Raw genomic sequence first — 13839 nt, 5'->3', positions numbered from 1 at the left:
AATAGTGCCAATATTATGTGAGTAAGTGAAATCACACGACCTCAGGTCAAATTTGGACGCCATTTTTTTTTTTTTTTCAATTTTAGATGCATAATGCTAACTGGAGTTTTAATGGAAATGATCTCCTATTTAGTTATATATAAAAAAATAGGTACAGGCAATAATGGCTGAAAAAAAAATAAGGGGGAAGGTATAGTTTGAAAGCTGGTTTATCATAATTTTTTTTATAAGCTTCCGACTATTTTTTTTATTGTATCTGAAACATACAATAACAAAGTTAATAACAAAGTTAATTTCCAAAAGGGAAAAAATATTTGTACATGTGAAAAAAAAAAAATGTTATAAAGAAAAATTTTCACAGTGATATTCGGAAGTTGACCAATTCAGGTAAATTTAATAAGTTAAATAAATTCATTGTAAAAATATTTTGAAAGATAAATGTTAGTTTTCTGGGTGTATTTCAAAGATAAATAATAAAGTGACTAAGATAGTGAATTAAATAAAAAAAAACAAACATCTTGTTTGTACCAAAAATAGCTTAATTAGGCCCCAAAAGCGAGAGATTCTGCCTTCGGACAAACAAAAACAAAACAAAGTCATCTAAGAATGGTCTACGGAAGCCCAAAATGTCAGAAAATCAAAAGGCTGTCTGAAAATGGCATCAAGTAGTTAGTGGGAGGTAGGGAATGCTGCGTTTCCCCCCCCCCTCGGCCGTGCATTTGCACATTCCTATCATGAACGTTTGTATAATCTATATATATAAAAATGTAACTGTTGGTTCGTTCGGAATTAATTGTCTAAAAAACCACTGGACGGATGGCTTCCAGGTTTTTGTATATGTTTACTATATCCATGTGTGTTTTTATATATTTCTTTTTAATTATAACATTATACTTAATTTTTCTATGATAAATAGGTGTTTTTCTTTGTACCGAGAGGCCATTTTTTTTATTTAGGGACAATTATTTATTACCGCTTCCTGTCACGTGACCAATGTTACAATTTAGTGGTTTTCCTGCTAGATCTGGAGATTTCGTTTGCAATCTAGCGGGGAATTCTAGAAAATCTGGAGATATTTGGCACCCACACACCCGCATTAGATTATTAAAAAATAAAGAAAACCCGAAAAGCGATTGAAAATACTTTAAAACATAAAATAAACTCATTCATGTAAGTAAAAAAAAGTAGCATTTATTGCCTTTGGTAACAATTATTTATTGATTATTTGTTTTGTTTTTCACCTTTTTTTCGACTAACCATTCTTAAATCTCACTATAAAATCGATTTTTCCAAATACATTTTAGGTGGGGGGGGGGCATTCCAACCTCTGAAGGGGTTTGTATTACTGTACACATAGATTCGAAAAAGGTGTCAAAAAAACAAATACATAACAAATAAATGTTATCAAAGGCAAGATAAGTTACTTTTCTGCCAAACTGGATATATTTTTTCATGTTTTTATTCAATGTAACATATTTATTCAGCTCGAAAAACATACAGTGTTTACCGATGTATTTGAAAATTCAAGATGGCGTCTCACACCCTCTTTAACACCGTAAGTTTGGAAAAAGGTGTTATAAATAAAAAACTATACAAGATACTATTAAAAACCCGCCGAATATATGTCAACCTATGTCACAGTAACATGTATTGAGCGAGTTTTTAACAGTATTTTATTCGGTTTTTTATTTATAACATCTTTTCCCAAACTTACCGTGTTAAAGAGAGAATCAGACTCCATCTTGAATGTTCCAATACATCGGTAAACACTGTATGGTTTTCGAGCTGAATAAACATGTTACATTGAATAAAAACACAAAAAATATATCCAGTTAGGTAGAAAAGTAACTTATCTTGCCTTTGATAACATTTATTTGTTATATATTTGTTTTTTGACAACTTTTTCGAATCTATATGTACAGTAATACAAACCCATAGTGAGAAAACACGGAACATTATGGAGTTTTTTTGGGGGGAGGGATTAGCGATTTTTGAAAATTTCAGACGATAAGTTAAAAAGCTAGCGATTTTCTGGACATTTCTGATCTCGCGGGCTTTTTTTTAAATCTCAGTTGACAACATTGCATCACTAAAAAAACACCACAGTCTTAATGTAAACAGAATGTGTTTACAATATCGGTAAATTTTCAATGGGTTTAATTACATGATTATTGATAATGTAACCATGTGATTGAACTTTAATTTAAATTAACCACACATGGTCGCAAAATGAATGCCGACGCTCAAAGTGTATACACATTTTGACTCCTCCCTTTACTTAAAAATTCACCAAAAATCAGGAAATTAACGAATTTTAATGAAAATTGCAGTATTTTTCAAATAATGATCGCAGAATATAATGAACTAATTATTTTTACTTAACTCTTAGTGAAAATGTTTTATTTTGTTTAAACAAAAGATACCTTTACTAAAGTTATGGTTTTCAGTAGTAAATAAAAAACGCAAGAATTTATTTTTGCTTTTTTTAAAGCATCGTAATTTGTAACAATAAAAAATAATTTTTACAGTAACATTACGAAAAAAGCCCCTAAAGTCCATATTAATGTATTCGATATAACTCGAAGAAAAATGAATTCTAGCATACTATTCAGGAAATAAAAGATTCAGTTAGATTCCTATTGCAGTCACCTAAATTATTTAGGGTGAAATGAGTTTAGGAATTTATAGCCAAACCTAAATATTTTTTTTTGGTAAATATCCAGATACGCTACTACAGAACACCGACCACTCTAATTTGTTTGGGGGGGGGGGTGATGTTGGGGCGTGTGCGCGCGCCCCAACATCACCCCCCCCCATGTACAAAGTAAAATCTTCGGAAAATGTTAAATGGTGTTCTAATTGGTAAATGTCAGTGCGTTACTTACGGAAAATTTGAAAAATTCGATGTTCCAGGTAAAAAAAAAAAAAACAGATAAATTACCTCCCCCCCTACTCCAACTTGGTGTGCTTTCCTTTTCTTATTTTATTTCTTTTTCAGCTAATTTTAAATTTTCCGCCCAAAAAGCGCTATAATGTATTTTTGAAAATTAGAAAATTCTATGTCCTGGAAAAAAAAAATCCCCTCCCCCCCCCCAACGTAGTTTGCTTGGTGAAGCCGTCGTTTATGCTACAGCATGCATACGCGTAGCATAAACAGAAGCTGCAAAATGGTGGAAAGAAGTTCGTGGGTTCAGGGGTAAATACCATGCAAACGGTAAATTTGCCCCAAGTTTAACTATCATATTCGTTGTCAGCGACCTCAATTACCTATAAAAAAACAAATTAGAGTGGTCGGTGTTCTGTAGTAGCATATCTGGATATTTACCTTTTTTTTTCTTGCTTAAAAAAAATAGCATTAATACAGTAAGTTAGGTAAACTGACTTTTTCGTTTAAAAATGGAATTATTTATTAACTTTTTTTTTTTAATAAATATTTTGTGTTTTATATACATAAAGTACAATTGTTGAATGTTACTGTTTTGATTATATTCGTTTGGGGGGGGGCACAATTAAAAAATTAAGAAAGATTAAAATGAAGCGAAATTTAAGTTTCCGTTCCATTTTTACAACAACTGTAAAACAGTGCATACTCAGCAAGTTTTATCGTAATTTATAAGCATATTGAAACACTAAATCAACATTTTATTTATTTTTTTGCATAATTAATGATGGAAGTATTTTTCTGTTTATTTTCTTAACATCTGTTAAAAAAATAAATAATTTGTACATTCTCTTGAAAAAAAGAATCAAACTTTTCTCTACTTTCACATGTGTTCTATTTTAACAAACTGAGCCACAACAACGCGTGGCCGGGTACAGCTAGTTTTTAATATTTTTTAACTTAATTATTTTTCTGTGTTCCTGCTTTTAAATTTAAAAAAATTGTTTTTCAAGATTATATAAAAAATTATGTTACACCAAAAAGTGACACGTTCATTCAAGCAAGGAAAATATTAGAATCTTACACATAAAGATTACGCAAAACATGTAATCTAAAAAGAATAGTAGAACTATTTTTTGCAATTATAATTTTTTTGTGTGTGAAAATACTAAATAAACAATGCTTAATTCAATTATAATATCAGTAGTTTGAGAAATTAATTTTCCTTCAAGTTATGTCAAATTCATTAATACAGACTTTAGGTGCTTTTTTCGTAATGTTCCTGAAAAACATTAATTTTTCTTTTTTCATTGTTACAATTTATGATGCTTGATTTTCATAAAAAAAAGCAAAAATAAATTTTTTTTTTTTTTTTTTTTACTACTGAAAACCATAACTTTAGTAAAGGTGTTTTTTGTTTAAACAAAATAATACATTTCCACTATCCTTCTATCGCTCCAGTAGATATCTCACTCCTGGTGCAATTCTCTACCTACATAAAAGCCAGGTACGTCCAATTATGGAGTACTGTTGCCACATCTGGGCAGGAGCTACTAGAAGCAGCTTATCCTGTCTTGACAAAGTTAAAAAAAGACTTTGTAGCTTAGTGGGGATGCCCTTTTCTCTTCCCTGCAACCTCTTTCCCACCACAGAAGAGACATTGCAAGCCTGTCTCTGCTTTATCGTTATTTTCATGGCAAGTGCTCAGCTGAGAACTGCACGCCTGTGGAACTGTCTTCCATTTTCCTGCTTTCCAGCTGACTACAATTTGATTGTTTTCAAGTTCAACGTAAACAAGTTCTTGATAAACCGTTCCCCTTAAGTAATCCCACTAACTAAATTTCCACTGCTTATGATAACTATGCTATAATCTCATTGACTAATGTATACCAATTAACCCTTATCCTCGAGTGGCTTCCGAGCCTTGATAAGTGGTGATTCCTTTGTAAAAAAAAAAAAAAAATTTTTTAAATTTGAATAAAAATAATAAGTCCATTATATTTCATGATCATTATTTGATAAATACTGAAAATTTCGTTAAAATTGGTTAATTTCCTGATTTTTTTGTCAATTTTTAAGTAAAGGGAGGGGGTCAAAATGTTTATACATTTTGAGCATCGGCATTCCTTTTGTCTGTACCTAATAACAAAAAATCACAAGATAAGACGATTTTTAATACTCAAACATATTTTTCTTGCATTCTTCCATGTCAGCGCCATTTATACATTACCTAGTTCTGAATAGAAATTAAAGATTTTTTTGCTGCAACTACACTATAAGAGCAAAATTCAGAAAACAAAAAAATCGGTTTTAAAAAAAGAAAAGTTCTTGTTGAGTTGTCCTCATAAACAATCAAATGCTACCCTATTTCCACCATTAAACAAGTTGTTGATGAGCCGTTCCACTAAAGTTAACAAATTTATTGAATTTCCATTACTAACGATTGCTATATTGTCTACTGTACACTCTTAACCCTTATCCTCGAGTTGTCTCTGAGCCTTGATAAGTAGTTATGCCTATGTAAAAAAAAAACCTTATCGTCAAGTGGCCTTCAGGCCTTGATAAGTGGTGATTCTCAAGTAAAAAAAAAAAAGGGTATCTATTGACGTTTTGTGTTAATTTCAACTAAACTTACTTAATTAACATGTCGAAAGTACTCAAAATATTAACGCATTATTTAAAAAACACGAATTTTCAAACTTTATCGTATAAAACAGTCACCATATTTCTTTGGAAAGTTGTGACATAATAGCAAGGGAAGTAACTCAGTTATGCTAAAAACAAGGCAAAACGCATAATTTACTTTCAAAATTGGCAATAGTTACACGCTATTTACCTCCCTTTGAAACTGTCCTGTGTTTTTTGTTTTGTTTTTTTAACCAAACATTTTATTTTTGCTTATTTTCGTCAAAAAATGTTTTCTTTAATATTTTTCTACTTTATTGTGTTTTGTAATTTCTGGATATGTTAATTACTGTGACGTGACAATTAAGTAGAGACCATTAGTTTGCCTTGAAATTCAATATTAGAATTTGGAATTTCGCTAGTGTTATTGAACCGACTTTTTTATGGCAGACACTTTTGAAAATACAAAAAATGGCTACTTACTCTGTCCTATGTTATGTCCTTCCCGTATATAATATTTTTTGATTGCAGAAATTTCCTTCTGCACCAAATTGCTGTAGATTTTCATTAACAGATGCCACATACAAATTTATTATGTCTAAACCTTCAACCCCTGTGGGAGTTGAAAACTCCCAGGCCAACTTGATTGTTGCCCTTTAACTCAGGAGAGCAACCTAGCTACGTCACTTCCTTTTTTTTTTTTTAATTGCGTTTTTGGTTTGTTTTTTTCTTTCTTTTTTTTGAGTATATTTCGCTGATTATCTAACGATATATCAGTATGTTTCATTTGCACCAGTGAGAACGTTTTAAAAATGTTTTTTGAATGTAGATTGTTAAGCTTTTATGAGAATGTTCGTTAAGTCACTATTTGAAAAAAATGTCATGTCGGCGGTCTACCAATCTGTTGAGGGGGACAGGAAAAAGGAAGTGACGTAGCTAGGTCGGTCTCCTGAGTTAAAGGGCGACAATCGAGTTAGCCTGGGAGTTTTCAACTCCCACAATACTCCCTTCCTTCCAATAGGAAGGGAGTATTGTGGGAGTTGAAAGAGGAAGAGATATGAGAATGAGAAAAAGGAAGTGACATAGCTACGTCACTTCCTTTTTCCCATATCTCTCCCTCTTTCGCGCCGGACCCTCAAGCAGTCAAGATGTAACAAACACCGCTCCGGTGGGGCCATGGGCCACCACCGCGTTCCTGACTAGCCAGTCACCCTTTTGCAGCTATCAACCGCAAGTAATGTTACTCATCTCTCAACGATCTCTCATTCTTTCTATCTCTTCATTAATATTCTTCACGTATATTTATGTAAATAATTGCATTTCTTTCGCTGATATATAACGGCATGTTTTCGTCATCATTATGCGACACATTTTTCCTTTTCAATTCCTCTACCATATATTACATAAAATGGGGACGGATCGTCTAACACGCAAGCAGACCATCCTATCTCCCTCAATACCCCCATCTTATGTAACTAGACTACATTGTTTTATACGCATATATTCATGACAATCAAATCCTATATTTCATCCTAGGAGAGGCATCATCACTATTACCCAAATCTACAGACGAAGTAGTCCATATTTTCCTCCTCTACTTGATCATTTCTCCCACGTCACGTAAACTGATCTAGTTTTATTTTGAACTAAGCAAATCAAATTTTATGAGTAAGAGAGGAGGGACTGTCTCGCATCGCCATCTTGGAGAAATAAAGGAAGATAACTCAACAGTAATTCAACCTTGAAATAACTACGACTTCCCATCGATCTTTTTAAATCGTTTAAAAATGATTTTCTTTATAAAAATAAAACGACTTGATCAATTTACATGATTTGTTAGGGGGGGGGATATCTTATCCTGCCTTGACAGAGTTAAAAATAGACTTCGTAGCTTAGTGGGGGATGCTCTTTTCTTTTCCCTGCAACTTCTTTCTCACAGAAGAGACATTGCGAGTCTGTCTCTGTTTTATCGTTATTTTCATGGCAAGTGCTAATCTGAGCTCCAATCTATGGCCTCCCCTCACCAAACATTCACGAGAAACACTCGTTTGCCTGTAAACACTATCAATATTTTCCCCCACTCTTTATCTGTGCCTAAACCTAAACGTAGATTCCCTGAACAAAACTTTTTTTTAGAACTACACACCTGTGGAACTCTCTTCCGTTTACCTGTTTTCCAGCTGACTACAATATGGGCGTCTTCAAGTCCAATATGAACAAGTTCTTGACAGGCCTATTGCAGACCAGGATATAAATATCCTAACTCGCTACAAAAGAAAATAATGAAACGAATGGAATGAAGGAAACAAAAACTCAGTTGCTGGATAAAATAAACATGTCGTTTATTTTCTGTTGAAAAATGAATATTTTAGGTATAACACGTGTTCATATCCGCGCGGGTGTCACCATCATTTGTTGCGAGACTGGTGGTATAGAAAGAAAAGGAAATGCGTGTTCATCTCACGTTTGGGTCACCAATGTTTGTTCGCGCGTGGCAAGAAAAGGAAATGGAGTAGAGAAACGAGAAATGGCAGTCCGGCATGTAGAAAGAGAAAGAGAGAGGGTTAACCTCAGTAAAGCTGCACGCCATGTTAGCAGTCAGCTACGCGAAGGTATTCTCAGGCACAAGTTGCATATAGAGAGAGAGAAAGAGTGAGAATGTCAATCCAGTTCATGGAGAGAGAAAACATATAAAGTGTACATACTGTCTGTTAGCTTTTGCCCCACATACAGTAGCAGGTTGCATGAGGCGCGCAGGCGCGTGCGCCCCGAAACGGAGGAGGCTGGTTCGTCGAACCTCTCAGCTTGGTAGCTGAATTGAAAAGGGTAGGAAACAGCTTGTCTCTTGTTTTTATAGTTGTTTCCGGTGGTCTTTTGCGCATGTGTGGATTTCCTTTGAAAGGGAAGTGACGTTGTCCATGCGTGCGTACGTGTGTGTATGTGTGATTACATGTGTGTACGTTAGCGTGTGTGTATATGCACGTGAATGTGAGTGCATGTACGCGAACGTGAATATATGTACGTGTGTGGACGTGCGCGCGTATGTTTGTGTGCGCGTAATATATATGACAAGTAATATAGCTCGAAATGTGAACGCGTGTTTTTGTGTGAGACTAGAAAAGGCTCGTGCAAGCCGTTCCCCTTAAGTAATCCAATTTTCCAAATTTACACTTCTAACGATTACTATGATATTGTCCTTTTGACCACTTATCCTCGAGTGGCCTCTGGGCCTTGATAAGTGGTGATTCCCTTGTAAAAAAAAAAAAAAAAAAAAATGTTTTTTGGTTTTCCTGTAGGAAATGTTTCCCTGGTTCTACTTTCGCTTTTTATCGCTTACATGCTTTATTCCGAATTCGTAGCAGCGGGTTGACATTAACGATTTTTTATTAATGGAATTTTTACTTGATTAAATAATTCGAAATAAGAAAAATGATTTTTGTTTTACTTTAACTATTTTTACTGTACAATAATTTATATCAGGTTGAAATTTTAAACAAAACATTCATGATCGTTTTGGTAGAGAAAAAGTCCACAGATGTCGGCCCGCTGCTACGAATTCGGAATAGGGGCATTAAAGCGAGAAAAATCGAAAGTAGAATCAGGGAAACATCTCCTAAAACGGTTTCCGTCAAGAGCGTGAGGGTGAAGAGGATTTTACAATTGAAAATTATTTCATCGCGCATTTCATTCCGTTGGCCAAAATGTCCGTGGACCAAAATATCCGTCTTACCGAATTTAATTTGTATGATTAAAAAACAAAATTTTTTTACTTCGTGTAGCTTTTTTTTCTCTCGATTGATTAGAGTCGTTTAAATCAGATTTTCTTTCTGTATTTATGGACACTTGGAATGTTTGGAATTGGCTTTAAAAGTCCGTCTCGTTCGCGGACATTTTTTTTTTTTTTTACGGTAGCCAAGGGAAGCTGTGCCTGTTTTCTGATTAGCAAGTCTCAGATATGCAGGTACTTTAATTGCCTGAGTTGATATTTTACTTTTCCGTATCTTTGACTTGATATATTCACCAGAATATTATTCTTGCAGTAAAATCTCTTGGCAATTTAAAGGCAAAAAAAAAAAAAAAAAAAAAAAATGATTTCTTGGTTTCCAGCTAACGTTTTTTCTGAATTTTGCAATCCACGTTTTTTGGTAAGAACATTTCTATAATCACCCCGTCCCGTCATGTCTTTCAGCTATTTATGATTTGGGTTTTATTCATTTTTATTTATTTATTTATTTATTTTATATACGAGAGTACCCAACGTAGTATAAACACTCTTAACCTCCCCATGTTAAGAACGGCTTTCGGAAATAAACACCCCCCCAACCTCCCCATGTTAAAACGGCTTTCGAGGTTAGGTGTGTTTATTCAGAAAGCCGTTTTTAACATGGGGAGGTTGGGGGTGTATATACTACTACGCTGCGTACTCTCGTAAAAAAAAAAATGAATTTTTACTAACTTTTTTTATTTTGTTTCTTTATGCACGATTTTAAAATTAAATTTGGTCAATGTCGAGATTCTTTCGAATTCAAAAAAAAAACCTTTACAATGACATGTACAGGTTTTCGGAGGTACTGAAAAACTAATATAGCATTTAAAAGTTTCGCAGAGAAATAGTTTTCATGATATGAAGAAATTACTTTTTCAGAAAGTGATTACTTTTCTTTGTAATTTTAACGTCAAATGAGCGCCAATTTTCTGGCCACCTAGTTATAATGGTAAATTTATACAAATACCGTGACAGCGAATTAGTAGAAAAAAATGTACCCTAACCCTAACCCAGTTTTCAGATTCGTGTTCAGCACACCGAAACGTAACAGAATACTACGTAAAAGATTTTACTAATTCGCTGTCACGGTGTTTGTATAATAATACCGTTATTATAATTTTTTTTGTTTATTTGGGCTGCCCGAAAACTATTTTGGTAATTTTTTTATTTACTTTCCACCTTAACAATCGCCTTTAAAAATGACGAGTATGCTGAAAACGAATATCATTTAGATTTGCCGCAAACAAGTAGTTTTCCGGATATTAAGCAATGTAATTCCTTATTACTAGGTGGCCAGAAAGTGGGTGCTCATTTTACCGTAAAATTATAAAAGTCATCCCACTCTTTGAAAAAGTAATTTCTTTATATCATGGAAACTATTTCTCTGCGCCAGTTTTAAATGTTATCTTCGTTTGCAACAGCACTCCCGAAAATCGTGTACGTCGTCATTGTAAAGGTTTTGTTTTTTTTTTTTTTTTTTGTGGAAAGAATCTTGACGGTTACCTTGAATTTTTACAGTATCTTAAATTGTTAGGTGAAAGTACAGAATAGTTAACATTTCCTCCACTCTGTTAAGCATAGGTTTTTAAATAACGTTATTTTAGCATGGCTCGTATTCTGCATTTACCTAATATAATTTGGATTTTTTTTTTTTTTTTTTAATTTATATATAAAATAGCGCATGTAATTTCAGACGAGGTGGGTGATATTAGATGTCTTTTTCTAAATTAAAAAAAAAAAAATCGGTTTCAGTGGGAGAGAGAAATCGTGAAAAGATGTTCCTTTTTGCACTGGAAAAATTCATGAGAAAATTAAGTTCTAAAATTAAAAAAAAAAAGGTATTGATCATATAATTCCAGACGCATTGATCCCCGTCTGGCATCAATTGAAATGGAGGGCTCTCGTTTTTGAGAAGCCTCATGTTTTGACTAGCTTCTGGGCTTGACCTTTACTCCTGATCTGAAATGGAACGCGTACATTAAATCTGTTGCCAAGGTCTCTGGAAAAATGGTGGGATCGTTCTACCGCTCCAGTAGCAGTGTCAGAAACCGATTTTAAGAATGTGTGAAAAAAAATTGAATAATTCGACCTATTTTTACAAGCTTATAACTACTTGAAAAATGGGTACTCATGCAGAGAGTGATCCGTATTGGAATAACGTTATTTAAAAAGCCATTAACATGAGGAGGAGGTGCTTTGTACCTATTCTGTACTTTTAGCCTTATAATTGAATAAAAAAAAACCCATAAAACTTTAATTAAACGTGGAAATACGATTTTAAAAAATAGCGCGGATCACTCTGCATTAGCACCGAAAAATGTAATTCAAACCCTAATTTTTTTTTCAATTAAAGGAGCAAAGACGAAATTTTTAAAAAAATAACAGGTTTTATAGCAAATTATGCAATATTTGTTTTTTTTTAAATCGGCTTTCTTTAAAAAAGATTTGAAGAAAATCAACGAAATTTTACTTCCTTCGAGTATAAGAAATCGATATAAATTCCAAAAAATCACTTGCCTATAAAAAAAAACAATTCAATGTGTAGTTCCATTCTTCATAGTTAAGAATTTATCTATATTTATATTTTAAATTCAATTTATTTTTTAAATAAAATTTTTTTAAACAACTATTTGAAAAACGCAATCATGGAAACATTTTTTGAAAAACCGGAAGTAATTTTTCTCCTTGTTTTGAACTATGGATGAACAAAAGGACATAAAAACCACACGTTCGCGTTAGGCGTATAGCCTTGTACCTGGAGAAATATGTGTTCCCATAGTTTAAAAATAGTCAAATTTTACTCATAAGATTATTCCTTAAAAAAAAAAAACACTCCAGGAATTTTCTTTTCTCAAAGAAATACATAAATTTTGATTTATTATATTCTTAAAAATATTGAATGAAATAGAAAAAATTGTTATCGTCTATTTACTGGACAATATAAGCAGAACATAGGCTTCCAATTAAAAAAAAAAATCAGCGTGGTTTTAAAGTGTTTTACACTTTGGACTTTACAGGTAAATTTCCAAAAAACTTTTTATTTTTTGTTTTAATTTACAATATATTATTTATTGATCTTATCTTTAATTTGTGATATATAAAACTTTGGCGCATAAATTATTAAAATTTTAATAGACATTTCAAAATGGGGGGGGGTGAATTAAAAAGAAAAGTTTGTCTAAAATATTATATTCGGTTTATTGGAAAGAGCATAAAAGTTCACATTGACCCTGAAAATATCGTAAAAACTTAACCAATAGAAAAATTTTATAGATTTTTAAATTTTAAAAATTTAAAAAAAATTAACTTGTAAAATTCAATTGATTTCATTACATAAAACAAATGGCTGCATGAAGGCGTGCCGGCACTTTGTAAACACCATTTAAAAAAAAAAAAATATTTCTATTATTTTTTAAACAACTTTAATAGTTTATTTTGGAAGCATATTCCATAAAGAAAATAAACAACCCACTTTTAAAAGAGAAATTACAAGTTTTCTATATTTTATTCGCAGTTTCGTGTTAGGGGTGTCAAAAATTCCCAAAAAATGCTGATACACCTAGGATTCCAATAGATATCTCACTGCTGATGCAATCTATATATATAAAAGCGAAAATGTATGTATGTATGTATGTTTGGATGTCTACTAAAAACTTTCGACAGACGTGACGAAAATTCACAAACTCTGTATCACATCGAAGCTCCATCCTTTGCTCGAAAAATATCGAAAAATTGGTAAAAAACATTAACTTTTTCACTCCGAAATCGACAATTTTCGACAGGTGGGGGTGAACAAAAACGGTCCACGTGACAATGACCGATTCTACGCATGTGTCAGATGACGTCGTGATCTGATTTACTTTAAATAGTTGAAAAAACAAATAAATTTTATGTACTTCGCCTTAGCTCGGTTGGTTAAGGCGTTGGTTCATTATCTAAACGTTTTGGGTTCGAATCGTGTGAGATGTTATTTTTTTATTTTATTTTTTTTATTTCGATTTTTTTAATTTTAATATTGAAACAGGCTTATTTAAGCCATTTTTCACGTGTTTGTTTTTACGTTAGTTTTTTTGTGTTTTTTCCCCCCGCTTAAGTGTTAATGTTTTCTTTTTTTACTTCACTTATAACAAACAAACCTACATCGTCATCGTCGTAACGCTCGACGACTTCCGGCCGTGCACCTGTCAATTTGATTCTTAAATAAATTCAAACATCTTTCACTAACTCATTCTGGCTGGCCGATTTTGTTTTCAAACTTCGCCTCTTTTTTATTTAACACCACACACACCTACAAACACCCGGGTAACGCCGGGTACTCCCGCTAGTCTATATATATAAAAGCGAAAATGTATGTTCGCTTTTTGTGTATGTCCAAGAAAGGCTTTTTTTCAGAGAAGCGGTCGGTCGTCTAACAACTTTTTAAAACTTTTTATATCACATGTAAATCGTAATATCTGAGTTAACAATGGAGCTCGCCTGTCTATTTAATTTGCTCGACTTCAGGAAGATAAATATTCAACAGCTTTCGCTCGCCGCATGTGGGTTAGGCCTTTTCCTGTAATAAAAG

Source organism: Euprymna scolopes, chromosome 27 (genome assembly GCF_053919585.1).
Source record: "Euprymna scolopes isolate OS-2025 chromosome 27, ASM5391958v1, whole genome shotgun sequence".
Taxonomy (NCBI): domain Eukaryota; kingdom Metazoa; phylum Mollusca; class Cephalopoda; order Sepiida; family Sepiolidae; genus Euprymna; species Euprymna scolopes.
Note: the sequence above shows the minus strand (reverse complement) of the source record.